Source organism: Lepisosteus oculatus, chromosome 3 (assembly GCF_040954835.1).
Source record: "Lepisosteus oculatus isolate fLepOcu1 chromosome 3, fLepOcu1.hap2, whole genome shotgun sequence".
Classification (NCBI taxonomy): Eukaryota; Metazoa; Chordata; class Actinopteri; order Semionotiformes; family Lepisosteidae; genus Lepisosteus; species Lepisosteus oculatus.
This window is the reverse complement of record NC_090698.1, coordinates 9,520,170-9,532,719: the sequence shown is the minus strand read 5'-3', so window position 1 is coordinate 9,532,719 and position 12,550 is coordinate 9,520,170. Positions and strand designations below refer to the sequence as shown.

At 56.1% G+C, this 12,550-nt stretch overlaps 1 protein-coding gene across 10 annotated transcripts in view; it reads left to right on the top strand.

Annotated features, from left to right (window-relative positions):
• The window catches only part of kdm6ba (lysine (K)-specific demethylase 6B, a), a 117,768-nt gene that overhangs the window by 77,078 nt on the left and 28,140 nt on the right, over positions 1-12,550 (top strand). For 2 of the 10 annotated variants that reach the window (XM_069186675.1, XM_069186674.1), the window contains one exon: positions 7,125-7,389. The exons of 7 other annotated variants lie outside the window; for them this stretch is intronic. The gene's annotated coding sequence lies outside the window, so the exon portion shown is untranslated. Of the gene's footprint in view, positions 1-7,124; positions 7,390-8,570; positions 8,834-12,550 lie in introns of those variants that run through there. One more of the 10 variants, XM_069186681.1, reaches the window with a different exon arrangement.

The window sequence follows — 12,550 nt, the reverse complement described above, 5'->3', positions numbered from 1 at the left end:
CCGGGGATGTGCTGGACAGGCCAGCAGGTGCTGCGTTCTCCTGCTGTAATTATACGCTGTCATTCTTAGCTCAGACCGCGCAGATCAGGTCAGTTGCAGAGCCCTCCCAAGCCGACAGCCGCTGCAATTGGAGGATTTTAGGACGTACCTAGGAACGGGCAGAGATCAGACCCCTCCCGGCCTGCTACTGCCCCACACTGTGCCCCGGTGGAGCTGTGAGCTGTGAGCTGTGACCACCAGCCTCCTCCAGGCTCTCTCCTGGCTGGGAGGGGGCCTGATCTCTAGCTTCTAATAAGATAAGATCACTTTATTGGCCCTATACAATTTCTTGTATTAGGAATTTGTCTTCTCGCATACCCCAGCTTGCTCTCCATGAGACACACAGACAGGGAGAGAAGCTTGGGGTCAGAGCGCAGGGTCAGCCATTTATACGGCGCCCCTGGAGCAGTTGGGGTTAAGGGCCTTGCTCAGGAGTAGGATTCCTCTGCCGGCCGCAGGATTTGAACCGGCAGCCTTCCAGCCACAGGCGCAGACCCTTAGCCACAGAGAGCCACCACTCCGCCCCTTTTTTATTTTTAAGAGGCAGGTCTCAGGGAAACAGACAGCCATATGGTAAAAAAAGTGCTTTTATTTACAGTGGAAGAAAACTCCCAACAATACACAAACACCCAGCTCTTCTTCAACCTCTGACTACACTGTTGCACATTCTTACCAGTGTCAAAATACACCCCAAAGTCTCTTCCTCAAAAACCTGACAGCCTCCAGAACCTCACAGCAGCATTTCCCAATCTCACAAGTTCCTTCAGCCACTTCCTTCCCCCTCTCTGTCTGGAGCAGCACAAACAGCTCACGTCTCATGTGTTTCCTAAACATCAGGTACAGACCAACACAGGCAACTTCTGCTTCCTGGCTTTTAACTGTCACTCGTCCAGATGTCATCCTTCAATTGGTCAGAGGACACGGGAGGGCGGCCCTTTCCCCAGTGCATTGTGGGGAATGTGGTTCGGACAAGAACCTCGGGCTTGTCTGAGTCTGCCGCCCTCTAACAGCGCGATTAAGCTCCTTGCGACTGTTAACACCCTGTGACAGAGAGGAACTGACCCTCCCTGTGCTTCGCCCCCCCAAATTAGATGAATTAGATACGGAACCAGAGGTCCTGTTGTGCAAGGCTCTGCAGCAGAAGAAAACTTGGATAGAAACCTTAGCCATCCTTAGCTGGAATTATTTATTTAAAAACAATGTTTCCATATCAAAACACTTGACGTTGCAGAGTTACTTCGACAGACTATATTTCAATTATTAACAGAAACGTGTAGGTATTAAGAATATAGGAGCAGTTACAAACGAGAGGAAGACATCCAACCCATCCAGCCTGTTTGGAAGTCAGTAGCTAAGCGATCCCAGGATCTCATCCTGCTGTTTCTTGGCTGGATAGCTTGTTCCACACTCCCACAACTCTTTGGGTAAAGAAGCGCTCTGTTCTCAGTTTTAAATACCCTTCCACGTAGTTCTCCACTTGTGCTCTCTGGTTCGTGTTTCAGCGCACATTCTGAAGAAGTCCGCTGGGTTGACTTTGTCGGTGTCTTTGGAGATGTCTGTATCTCGTACTGTTCTCCGCTCCAGACTAAAAAGGTTCAGTTCCTTCAGCCTGTCATTCGGCCCAGGATGCATCTCGTTGCTTTTTTCCGGGCTCTCCAATTCCAGAGCAGCAGTATCCGTTCTGTAACGTCTAGCTTGGAGACCAGGACAACATTCTGCATGAGGCCTCACGAGTGTGTTATACAATTGTCACATAACAGCACTCTCAAAGTGAGGGATCTATGGCTTTTTGCCAGGCAAGAGCATCTATTTTTAGCTTGAGTGTGAAAATGAGCTTTCTCATCTCCGTTTGCCTCCCTGTATCCCAGTTGTTAATCGGCCCTGGCTGATTTTAATTAAAGTATCCTCTGCGGCACACAGCGATGTTAGGCATTCGAGTGGCCAAGCGGCTGGTGGGAGGTGTATCCGTGCCCCTGTTAAAGCACTGCGCTATACAGTACAGCACCGTGGGATTTGTGCACATATATTTTTAAAACTTTTTACCTTCCTAGCTTGGAATTGGCCAGTGGGTTGATGTGCTGTGCTCTGTCCCAGGATCACCTCCAGCTGTTTCTAGGTTGGATAGCTTGTTCCACACTCCCACAACTCTTTGGGTAAAGAAGTGCCCTGTTCTCAGTTTTAAATACACTTCCACGTAGTTCTCCACTTGTGCTCTCTGGTTCGTGTTTCAGTGCACATTCCACTGGGTTGACTTTGACAGTGGCTTGGGAGATGTTGGGCGTTTCTACCTCGTATTCTTCTCTGTACCAGAATAAAATGTTCAGTTCCGTCAGCCTGAATGCTCTTCTCTGGAGTGATTCCAAAGCTGCAGTATCTGATCTGTAACATAGCGACTCTAAATGTGAATCTGAAACTACATGTGATATTACAGATTTACCTACTGTAGTTCACAGAAGCCATAAATACAGTTTTTACTGTAGTGGGTGCAGGATAAACTGCAGGCAAGAACGAGCATTTGGCTCAGTTTCCCTTTATTTGACTCTGTAGTTCAGTACGGTAGTTGGAGCATTGAACAACAGCACTATAAACTGGAACACGTCTGTCTGGTTTCCTGGACTTCAGCAGCTCCTAAATCTGTACCTTTGAATTAATGCACTGGAGTGCCAGATTGTGAAGGGGGAGGAGCACAGTGTTTTCAAATCCAGTCCCTGACAGTGTGAAGACTGTACACATTCACACACACACATGCTGACACTACACACGTACTGACACTGCACACACTGATGCTCCACACACACACTGTCACTGCACACACACTGATAATGCACACGCACACTGCACACACACTGATACTGGGCACACATACGGACACTGCACACACTGATGCTCCACACACACCTTGTCAATACACACATAGTGACACTGCACACACTTGATGCTCAACACACACACACATTGTCAATGCACACACACTGATACTACACACGCACATTGCACACACAGTGTGCCTGCATACTGACTGCACCGCATACCTACAAACTGGCACAGTCCCTGAGCTCCGAGAGCAGAGAGAATGAGAGCAGTGCAGGCTGGCCTGCAGGAGGCACGGGGCAGCCCAGTGCTGTCTGTTGCCATGAGAGATTGAGGGACACCAGCACTCCTGCCCAGGCGCCAGGGAGCCTGACTGTTCACTGCTCGAGAATTGGACACATGCACGCTTGTACGATCACCCTCTGCATGTACCGTATCGCTGTATACGCACGTGGGTCAACCCCCCCACCCCCCCCCCTCCAGCCTCCACTGGCAGGGGTGAGAGCCTGATGTCTGCAGGGTGTGTGATCGGCAGCACTGTCACCGTGCGTCTGTGATTCAGATCGTGGAATAATGCACCACAAACACACGCATGTCTTAATGCAGCACTGTGTTAAAACGGTAGAGGGTATCTCTGTCCAAGCAGGTGGTAGAGTGTTCCCCATGTACCTTCTGTAAGGGCCTGCGTGGCAGGGCTGGCCCTCTCCCTAGATGACACCCCTGGTCCCAGAAGTAACAAGGTGTGTGACAGCCGAAGTTATTTCGAGGCCTGTTGAGCGGTTACTAAGATGCTGTGCCCGCGGCGCTCCAGGAGCCTGAGACAGAAAGGGGGCCGGGGGTACCTAGCTCTGTCGTGTCTGCCTGTCTGCCCTCTCCCTGGGGCCACTGACAGTGGAGAGCGAGACGGGCCCTTACAGGCACTGGAAGAGGAACTCGGAGGCCAGTGTGAGATCGGCAGGTGATTTTCATAGGGGAGGGCCCGAGCCTCGGACAGACAAGCCTGCCGTTGTGTGCTGGGGGGGAGATTACCATCTCGCGTGCAGCGCCTCTCCGTTCCGCTGTGCCGCGGTCTGACGCGGGGCCAGGTCCCCAGGGCGTGTCCTGGGGCCCCAGCACTACTCTGCGCGAGCTCTGCTGCGCGGAGTCGCACCTGGCACCAGGGCTCGCCCTGTGACTAGCGGAGAAGAGGAGTGCGCTGTGGGAGCCGTACCCTCTGGGGAGTGTGTGTGTGTGTGTCAGGCTGTGCCCGGCCCAGGCAACAGGCAGCCAGGATTCCCCCCCGGGCTCCCAGCTGGCTCGGCGCTGCCCGGGCGCTAGCGGGAGAGCGGTGCCGCCGAGCTGAGAGGAGGCCGGAGGAGCGACCTGGGCGTAGTGTTTCCACCGCTCCAGCGCAAAGCTGAAAGTCTGTCCTGTCTCCAGGACGAGGGGGCAGGGTGGACGCCGTCTGTCCTGTCTCCGGGACGAGGGGGCAGGGTGGACGCCGTCTGTCCTGTCTCCGGGACGAGGGGGCAGTGTGGATGCCGTCTGTCCTGTCTCCGGGACGAGGGGGCAGGGTGGACGCCGTCTGTCCTGTCCCCGGGACGAGGGGGCAGTGTGGACGCCGTCTGTCCTGTCCCCGGGACGAGGGGGCAGGGTGGACGCCGTCTGTCCTGTCCCCGGGACGAGGGGGCAGGGTGGACGCCGTCTGTCCTGTCCCCGGGACGAGGGGGCAGGGTGGACGCCGTCTGTCCTGTCCCCGGGACGAGGGGGCGGTTTTGGACGCCGTCGGGTCCGGTCCCCAGGACCCTCCGGATCTGGGGGTTCGCCTGGCAAACGCCGTCCCCATCTCGTGATGAACCCCAACTCCTGAAGTGTGTGCCGGGGGTGCCCGCGTGAGGGAGGAGGCTATCGGTAGTCCCTAACTCTGAGTCTCGGGGACCCTCAGGTCCTGATTATGAAGGTTGAGGGGGCTCCTTCGATTCGACCGAGTACCGGATGAGATCCCATTGAAAGACGAGTGCAGGCAGTGAAGAAGCAAGAGCTGGAGTGTGTGCGGTTAGGTCTGGACCCTGCAGGGGTCCACAGTGCCCACAGGTCTGCAGCTCCGCTCTTGATGACCAGTACCACTGGTTGTTATTGACTTAATTGGGCCCAACTAACACCTGGTGCTAGAGTCTCCCAGCATCGCTGCTCTAGGCAGAACTGGAACACCCACAGCCCTTCTGCGGCTCGGCTCTCTCAGTTTTCTGCCTCAGTGTCCCTGGCATGAAAGGCTGCTGCGCTGGCCCAGGCCCGTGTCCCTGTTGAGACCAAATCAGCCGGTGTAACTCCAGCCGTCACATGGGCAGCTTAATCAGCGCCGGCCCGGACCTGCCTGGCCGCTGGCCCCTTGAAACTAGAGCCCCCAACCCACCTCGTCCTCCCGGGTCCCGTGGCGCGGGCCCGTTCCCGCATTCCCCGGGCCGCTGGCGGCTCGGGGAAGCTGGCTGCAGGAGCACGTGACGTCACGGGCCGATCCAGCGTCTGGCCGGGAACACGGAGTCCCAGCCACCCCCTCGCCTGCCCTCCTCGTCTTTGAATCATGCTGCTCACATTGCAGTCCTGTGACGGAGCGCTCCTCTCCGCGCTGGGCGAAGCTCATTTGCATTTGGTTCAGCGGCACTTCTAAATAAAGGCCTCTTGTGCGCCAAGCCGGTCGGTGTGATAAGGCGGTTCGTTGAGGTCATGGAAAATTCAGATTTCCTTTTCTTCCCCCTGCTTGTCCTTCGCTCTTTTCCCTGTTCTTCTTTTTTCCTGCTCCTCCTGATTTCTGTTCCCCTGGGCCTGGCGCTGGCCCCGCTGATCTGCTCCCTTCCTTGAGGTGCTTGCTGGCCTTGAAGCCGGGTGGCCTGTGGTCAGAGCCGGGAGACTGGGTCTGCAGGGACTGCAGGGTCTGGGTCAACACGCCTGCTGTCCTGGGTTCGAGCCCCAGGGTGTCCTGCTGCGTGCCGGACAAGCGCCTCCAAGACATGTGAACGTCCTGGTCACACCTGGTCACTGTCCAGCTGTGTGGACAAGCATCCCCCAGATACATGAACGTGCTGGTCACTGTTCTGCTGTGTGGACAAGCGTCCACCAGATACATGAACGTGCTGGTCACTGTCCTGCTGTGTGGACAAGCATCCCCCAGATACATGAACGTGCTGGTCACTGTCCTGCTGTGTGGACAAGCGTCCACCAGATACATGAACGTGCTGGTCACTGTCCTGCTGTGTGGACAAGCATCCCCCAGATACATGAACGTGCTGGTCACTGTCCTGCTGTGTGAACAAGCATCCCCCAGATACATGAACGTGCTGATCACTGTCCTGCTGCGTGGACGTGCTGCTCACTGTCCTGCTGTGTGGACAAGCGTCCCCCAGATACATGAACGTGCTGGGCACTGTCCTGCAGTGTGGACAAGCGCCCCCCTCAGACGTGTGAACGTGCTGGTCACTCTCCTGGTCACTGTCCTGCAGTGTGGATGTACTGTTCACTGTCCTGCAGTGTGGACAAGCGCTCCCCTCAGACGTGTGAACGTGCTGGTCACTGTCCTGCTGTGCGGACAGACACCCCCCAGATCCATGAACGTGCTGCTTCCTGTCCTGCTCGGGACAAGCGCCCCCAAGACGAGCTGGAGATCCGGGACGATACCCGAGGGCACTGGCTGTCCCAAAGCGGAGTGACCCAGCACCGTGTAGGGCAGCGTGGCTGGACCTGCCCTAAGAGACGGTCCCGGTCTGCACAGGCGTCCCTAATCACATTTTTTGCAGAAGCTTCCTAACCTTGCCTAGAACGCTATAACTTTCTTTTTAGTTTTTTTTTTTAAACTTTAGATGCACAAATGCGTGTGTTGAACCGGCGTTCCACGGCTGGAACGTCAGCAAAGCCAGAACGTGGTTTTACAGCTGCGAAAAAACACACACGCCGAAAAGCACCGCGATGGCTGTGGTTAGACGGATGTGTCGTGATGCTGGACCACCTTAAAAAAACAAAACAAGAGAGCGGAAGCCGCGTGGCTCCGAGGGAATTCCGAGGGCGAGGGCGGGACTTGGGAGGTGACGTCAGCAGGGGGGCGGGGCGAGTCGGGGGCATTGTCAGCGCTGAGTGCGCGATGATGTAAGCTGGAACGCAAGCAGACAGCATGTCCTTTTAACAGCGATTTAAAGGCAACACGACCGAGCCGACGGAGCGCATAGAAAGCGGTGAGAAAGAAATCTTGCCGATTACACACATCAACCCCCCTCCTCTCTCCCCCTTACGATACTGACTCACAGCCACGGACAGGAATAAACTACTACAGCGCCCGTGGTAACACGCTCCACAACAGAGGGATACAGAAGACCCGGAGCGATCACATTTTCTTCTATCCACTCCGAGCCTGCCTGCCTTCCGCCGGCTTTTTCGCCGCGCTGTTGGAAACCTTTGCTGCCTTCAGCGGACCGGGAGACGCCGTATCGGCACCGAGGGACAGAGAAGGCGACTTTTCCAGCACACGCAGCGCCTGCCCGGATCCTAGCGTCTGTCCTGCGATTCAAGCCGGTACGACACTCGGGATACACACTAATCGCGATTCCCTCGCCGGCGGGCGAGAAACTCCGGTCCGTCTCGTTTCTAGACGGCGTTAGCTGCCGGAGCAGAAGAGCCCGGTGTCTGGTTAGGTTTCGTCTTTGAAGCAACTTATTTCGTTTCCATTTGTGTGTGTGTGTTTTTAAAACCACGCGGATCAGTTTCTGAACGGAGCCTTTTGAAAGAGCCATGTCCGGGAGCGGGTTTTGATGTACAGTACAGTACAGCAGCTGGACACAGATCGGATCGCTCGACAGCCCGTCCTGACCCGAGCTGTCGCCTCGAGTCGACTGACGGCGTGGTAGATAACTCCATGCAAATCGATCGGGTTTAACAGCTGAACCCTTGAGGGGTTGTGTGTATGTGTGTGTGGAGGGAGGGGGGGGGGTTGATCTGGGGTGTCCCGGTACCTCGAAGTGTGAAACAGACCCGGGACAGTGAAGGTGCGCTCTGCCGAGGACTCGGAACACGAGTGGGAAAGGCAGGTAAGCCACGGTTGTGTTACTATAGCAATCCCTGACTGTAGCGCTCTCGCACCGCGGCTCCAGGAAGACAGGGAGGGGGTGATCTGTGTCTGGGCAGGGAGTTAAATACTATTATTTTAAAAAGCGGAAGACTCGCTGGCTTCCTTTTGCTGTTAACCCTTTCGGGGCTCGCTCGAGAAGGAGCGTGCTGTCGCCGGCTGGGCTGTAGTAAACTCTTCAGAAGGAAACGGGGGCTGCGATATGTGCCAAGTCAGCTAATTGCGTGGCAATGAGAGGTTGCGATAAGGGATGGAGACGTGGATCACCCGGGTGCTGATCCGGCGCTTTCCTGCCTTCTGAATGGCTGATGAGAAACCCCTTTCAGTGGATCGCCCCGTTTCTTCTACTAACTAGCCGGGCGGCTGCCCTCGTCACGTCCGTGGGGTCTGGCTTCTCAGATGTGCGGCGGCATAACAAAAGCCCACGTGTGATCGTGGGAGGCAGGGGAGGGGCTGCGTGTGGGGGTGTTCTGTGATGTAATCGGATCCCACGCCTTACTTTTTGGTGGAGTTGTAAACTTGCGAGACGGAGGGGCGTGGACCGTCTGAACTGTTTTTCTTACGCGGGGTGCGTGTTTGTCGTGACGGCAGTGGAGGGGGGTACACACACACACGCGCGCGCGCGATTTGTTTTCTCAGAAACAGCGCTGCGAAGGGGAAGCACGCGCTCAAGCCTCTCGAGACAGAGTAGTTATTTTTTCTCGTGTTTTTTTTTTGTTTCCCCGCGAGGTTCCTAGAATTAAAGAGTCGTTTCCCCGCATCTCGGTCCCCTCTGTTTCGTGTGGGGTTCCTGTAAAATGCAGGAGCGGCAGGTGAAGGGAAGTGGCGTTGGGCGGCGGGTTCGAGAGCCGGCAGCTGTGATTCAGCGCTCCTGCCGCTAGATGATCTCGAATTGTGAGTGTTGCTCTTGCAGTGAGACATCTTTCCCACGGCACACTTGGAAACACTGACGGGTGTGGGGGGTGTATTTGCTGCCCGGCTGTCCTGCGAGTGCGGTCTGGCGGCCCCGACACCTGTCGCGCTCGGCCAGGTGTGCAGGTGTGCAAGTGTACCGATTTGCTGGCCGGCCTGTTGGTCTGGTGCGGGCATGAGCGCGGCTGCGCTTTGAAAGACCCGCGTCGCTGTGCTCAGACGGGGGACGGGCCGCCTCCGAGACCGTGACGGAGTGAAAGTGGAAAACGCGCAGAGCCGTGGTGATGTAACCGGGGCTATATAGCGCACTCAGCACAAAAGCCACGGAGCTATAGCTGTTTTCGTGTGAATCTCTTCGGTTGGATTTTTTTAAAGGTGTTGATTCGGTTACGGAAAAGCAAGCTAATATTTTCTGGTCTGTGTGAAAGTGCTAAATTGCTCATATTACTTCGATTGGCGCAGACCACGCGTGTCGTGGTGCGAGTCCGAGTCACTCCTTTACTTCAGCGCCGTATATGTCCCGAGCTCCGGGGGCGTGGGGCGTCTTCTGCTCTAGACCCGGGAGACGGTGTGTCTCTCTTCGGGCGATGTCCTGCTCACAAGCAGGAGAAAGTTTTCCCGTAACCCGCACCGAGAAATGGGAACCCTGTCGTTCATCCAAGTTAATCCACGCTCTGTCCCTAGTTCTAGGCTCTTTGCACATCGCGAGATCGCGGGCATGGTCCACACTGGTGGTCCTGGACACTGCTCCGGCTCCACGAGCTGTGAAACTCGGCTCCACACGGAACAGTTCCGACACCTCGAGGGTTTAGATTAAAGACGCCGTTTGGTCTCCAAAACCAGTAGTTTGCCGGGCGAGGACCATCTGTTTCTCAGGAGTTCCTGTTTGTCCTCTCTGCTTGTGCTCCTCTCAATGCACGGGCACACAGACGGGCAGGACAGGGCTAGCTCTCCTCACACTGAGGGCACACAGACGGGCAGGGCAGGGCTAGCTCTCCTCACACTGAGGGCACACAGACGGACAGGGCAGGGCTAGCTCCCCTCACACTGAGGGCACACAGACGGGCAGGGCAGGGCTAGGTCCCCTCACACTGTGGGCACACAGACTGGCAGGACTAGCTCCCCTCACACTGTGGGCACACAGACTGGCAGGGCAGGGCTAGGTCCCCTCACACTGAGGGCACACAGACTGGCAGGACTAGCTCCCCTCACACTGTGGGCACACAGACAGACAGAGCAGGGCTAGCTCCCCTCACACTGAGGGCACACAGACAGACAGAGCAGGGCTAGCTCCCCTCACACTGAGGGCACACAGACGGGCAGGGCAGGGCTAGCTCCCCTCACACTGTGGGCACACAGACAGACAGGGCAGGGCTAGCTCCCCTCACACTGTGGGCACACAGACGGGCAGGGCAGGGCTAGCTCCCCTCACACTGTGGGCACACAGACAGACAGGGCAGGGCAGGGCTAGCTCTCCTCACACTGAGGGCACACAGACAGACAGGGCAGGGCAGGGCTAGCTCTCCTCACACTGAGGGCACACAGACAGACAGGGCAGGGCTAGCTCCCCTCACACTGTGGGCACACAGACGGGCAGGGCAGGGCTAGGTCCCCTCACACTGTGGGCACACAGACTGGCAGGTGTAGATCGCCGCCCTGTGTCTCACAGTGTCTTGACTAGACCTGTGTGGGCAGGGGTGACACATGCTGCTTTTCTTCCCAGAACCTCTTTCACTTCTTGTAGCTGCAGTTGCTGAGTCCGCAGCTGAGAAAAGAGCGGTTTTCGGGTTTTCTTTTCAAGCTGTTTTTTTTTGCTCTCTTCCTGGGCCGCCGCGCTGTTTTCACGTGAGGAGGGTGCGATCTCTGTTCAGGTGGGCGTGTGGCGTTCCGGGACGCGGCGGCGAGCGGGCTGAAACCTGTGTGTGTGTGCGCGTGTGCAGCCAACAGAGGCCTCCACCGTGCACCATGACGGCACGGAACACATGAGTGAGAGAGAGACAGAGGAGACAGAGTCTTCTGTCCCCTGTCTTCATCTCCCCTCTGCGCCACTTTCACTCTGACTGGCCTGACTGAAGTCACGTCTGAGCGGGAACTCTGCCCTGTGGCTGTGAACCCGGGCTCTCTCCCTCTCTCTGTTCCTCTCCGCCTTCTGTTGGTCTCTCTTTCTTCTTGATTTGTCTCTCCCCCCTCTCCTCCTGCTCTCTCTCCACCCTCCTCCGGCCCTGCGGGAAATGTCAGAAGTCAGAGTGCAGACAGAAAATCTGCGGCTCCCCCGCGTTCCTCGCGCTGCCCCTCTGCCCCAGCGCCGGGCCGGGCCTGGGTGTGCGGTACTGCACTGTACCCGCGAGACATAACGAGGGGAGTTGAACCCGGGTGAGGCGGCACAGCCGGCGGCTGATTTCTGCCACCAGTTCCCCAGCAAACAAGGTGGGGGATGTGTTTCGGAGAAGTAGAGGCTGAACGCGCCTGGAGACCCTCCAGATATCTCGTCTGAGATGATCATCATGCGTCACGCACCAGACAGCCAGGGTCCTTGTGTCCGACACAGGGCTGTCTAAATCCTGGGTCCTCCTGGGCTTGCAGTCGCGTGTCTTAATGAGAGTGAGTTCACTTGTTCAGCTTCAGTCCTGTTTTCTCACCAGAGTGAGTGTCGCTAAAGCTTTGGAGAGGCATCATGGGTAAATATGGGTGGCAGGGGTGGACACGTTACTCTCAGTAGGCCCACTTCATTACAATGGCAACTCCATCAGAGCTCGTTAAGAATGTGCAGCTTTGAGCGAACGCCATGCAGTTAGCATTGTTTTTTGGCAGATTAATGTTCAGAGCTCCTGGGACGTCCGGGCTCAGTGCATTAGGGATTTGTGGCCGTGTGAGCATATATCTATGACTCCACGTGCGTGGGGGGCCGCTGGGGGAGTCTGGCTAGGCCCGTGTGTCAGAGATAGGACATGTGCCTGCCGAGAGGAAGGAGGAACTGAGGATGCTGTTGGTGACGCTGGAAGAGCAAACAGAAAGTATGGAGTTCCCCTGAAAGTGTGTGTCAGCACCGCGCTTTCCCCCCAGATGCTCAACAGACCACACAGGCCAGCTGACAAACTGGAGACGTCACCTCGGAGAACTGGATTTGAATTGTGCACCACAGCTGTCAGATCCATTCCAGCTTTGCTTAGCTTTGCGGGGTGCCACGGATAAAGAGAGATTTAGTATTGTTTGTGTGCATGCTTATGCTTGCTGCATTTGTACTTCCTGTCAGGGTGAAGTGTCCAGCACCTGCTGTTGCTTCTGTTCAAGAGCTGCCTGCAGCTGGCGAAACCCAGAGGGGATCAGTCTGACGATACTGTAAAACCTGACGTCGATTTTACAGTGTTCTAAATCACTCCCGCTGCACAGCTGGCGATTCCAGTCCAGGTGTTGTTGAAGCCAGAGCAGGTGCTGGAGATTTCCAGTTTGTTGCCATGATGTGAAAGACAGCACAGATAACCATGTGCGTACAAAAGTTTTTCTCCTTCGACAGGGCAAATTATATACACAAGCCTGCAGTTTTCGTCAACAGGAATTGGGATGAAAATTTCCCCTGTTTTCCTGGAAAAGCACATTGCATCCAGAATTAGGTCAATCGGAGTGTTGACTGATAATTGCCCTGGTGACTTCCTTATGAGCCACCTGCTGTTGGGCACCTCGAGACACAGAGAAGGGCTG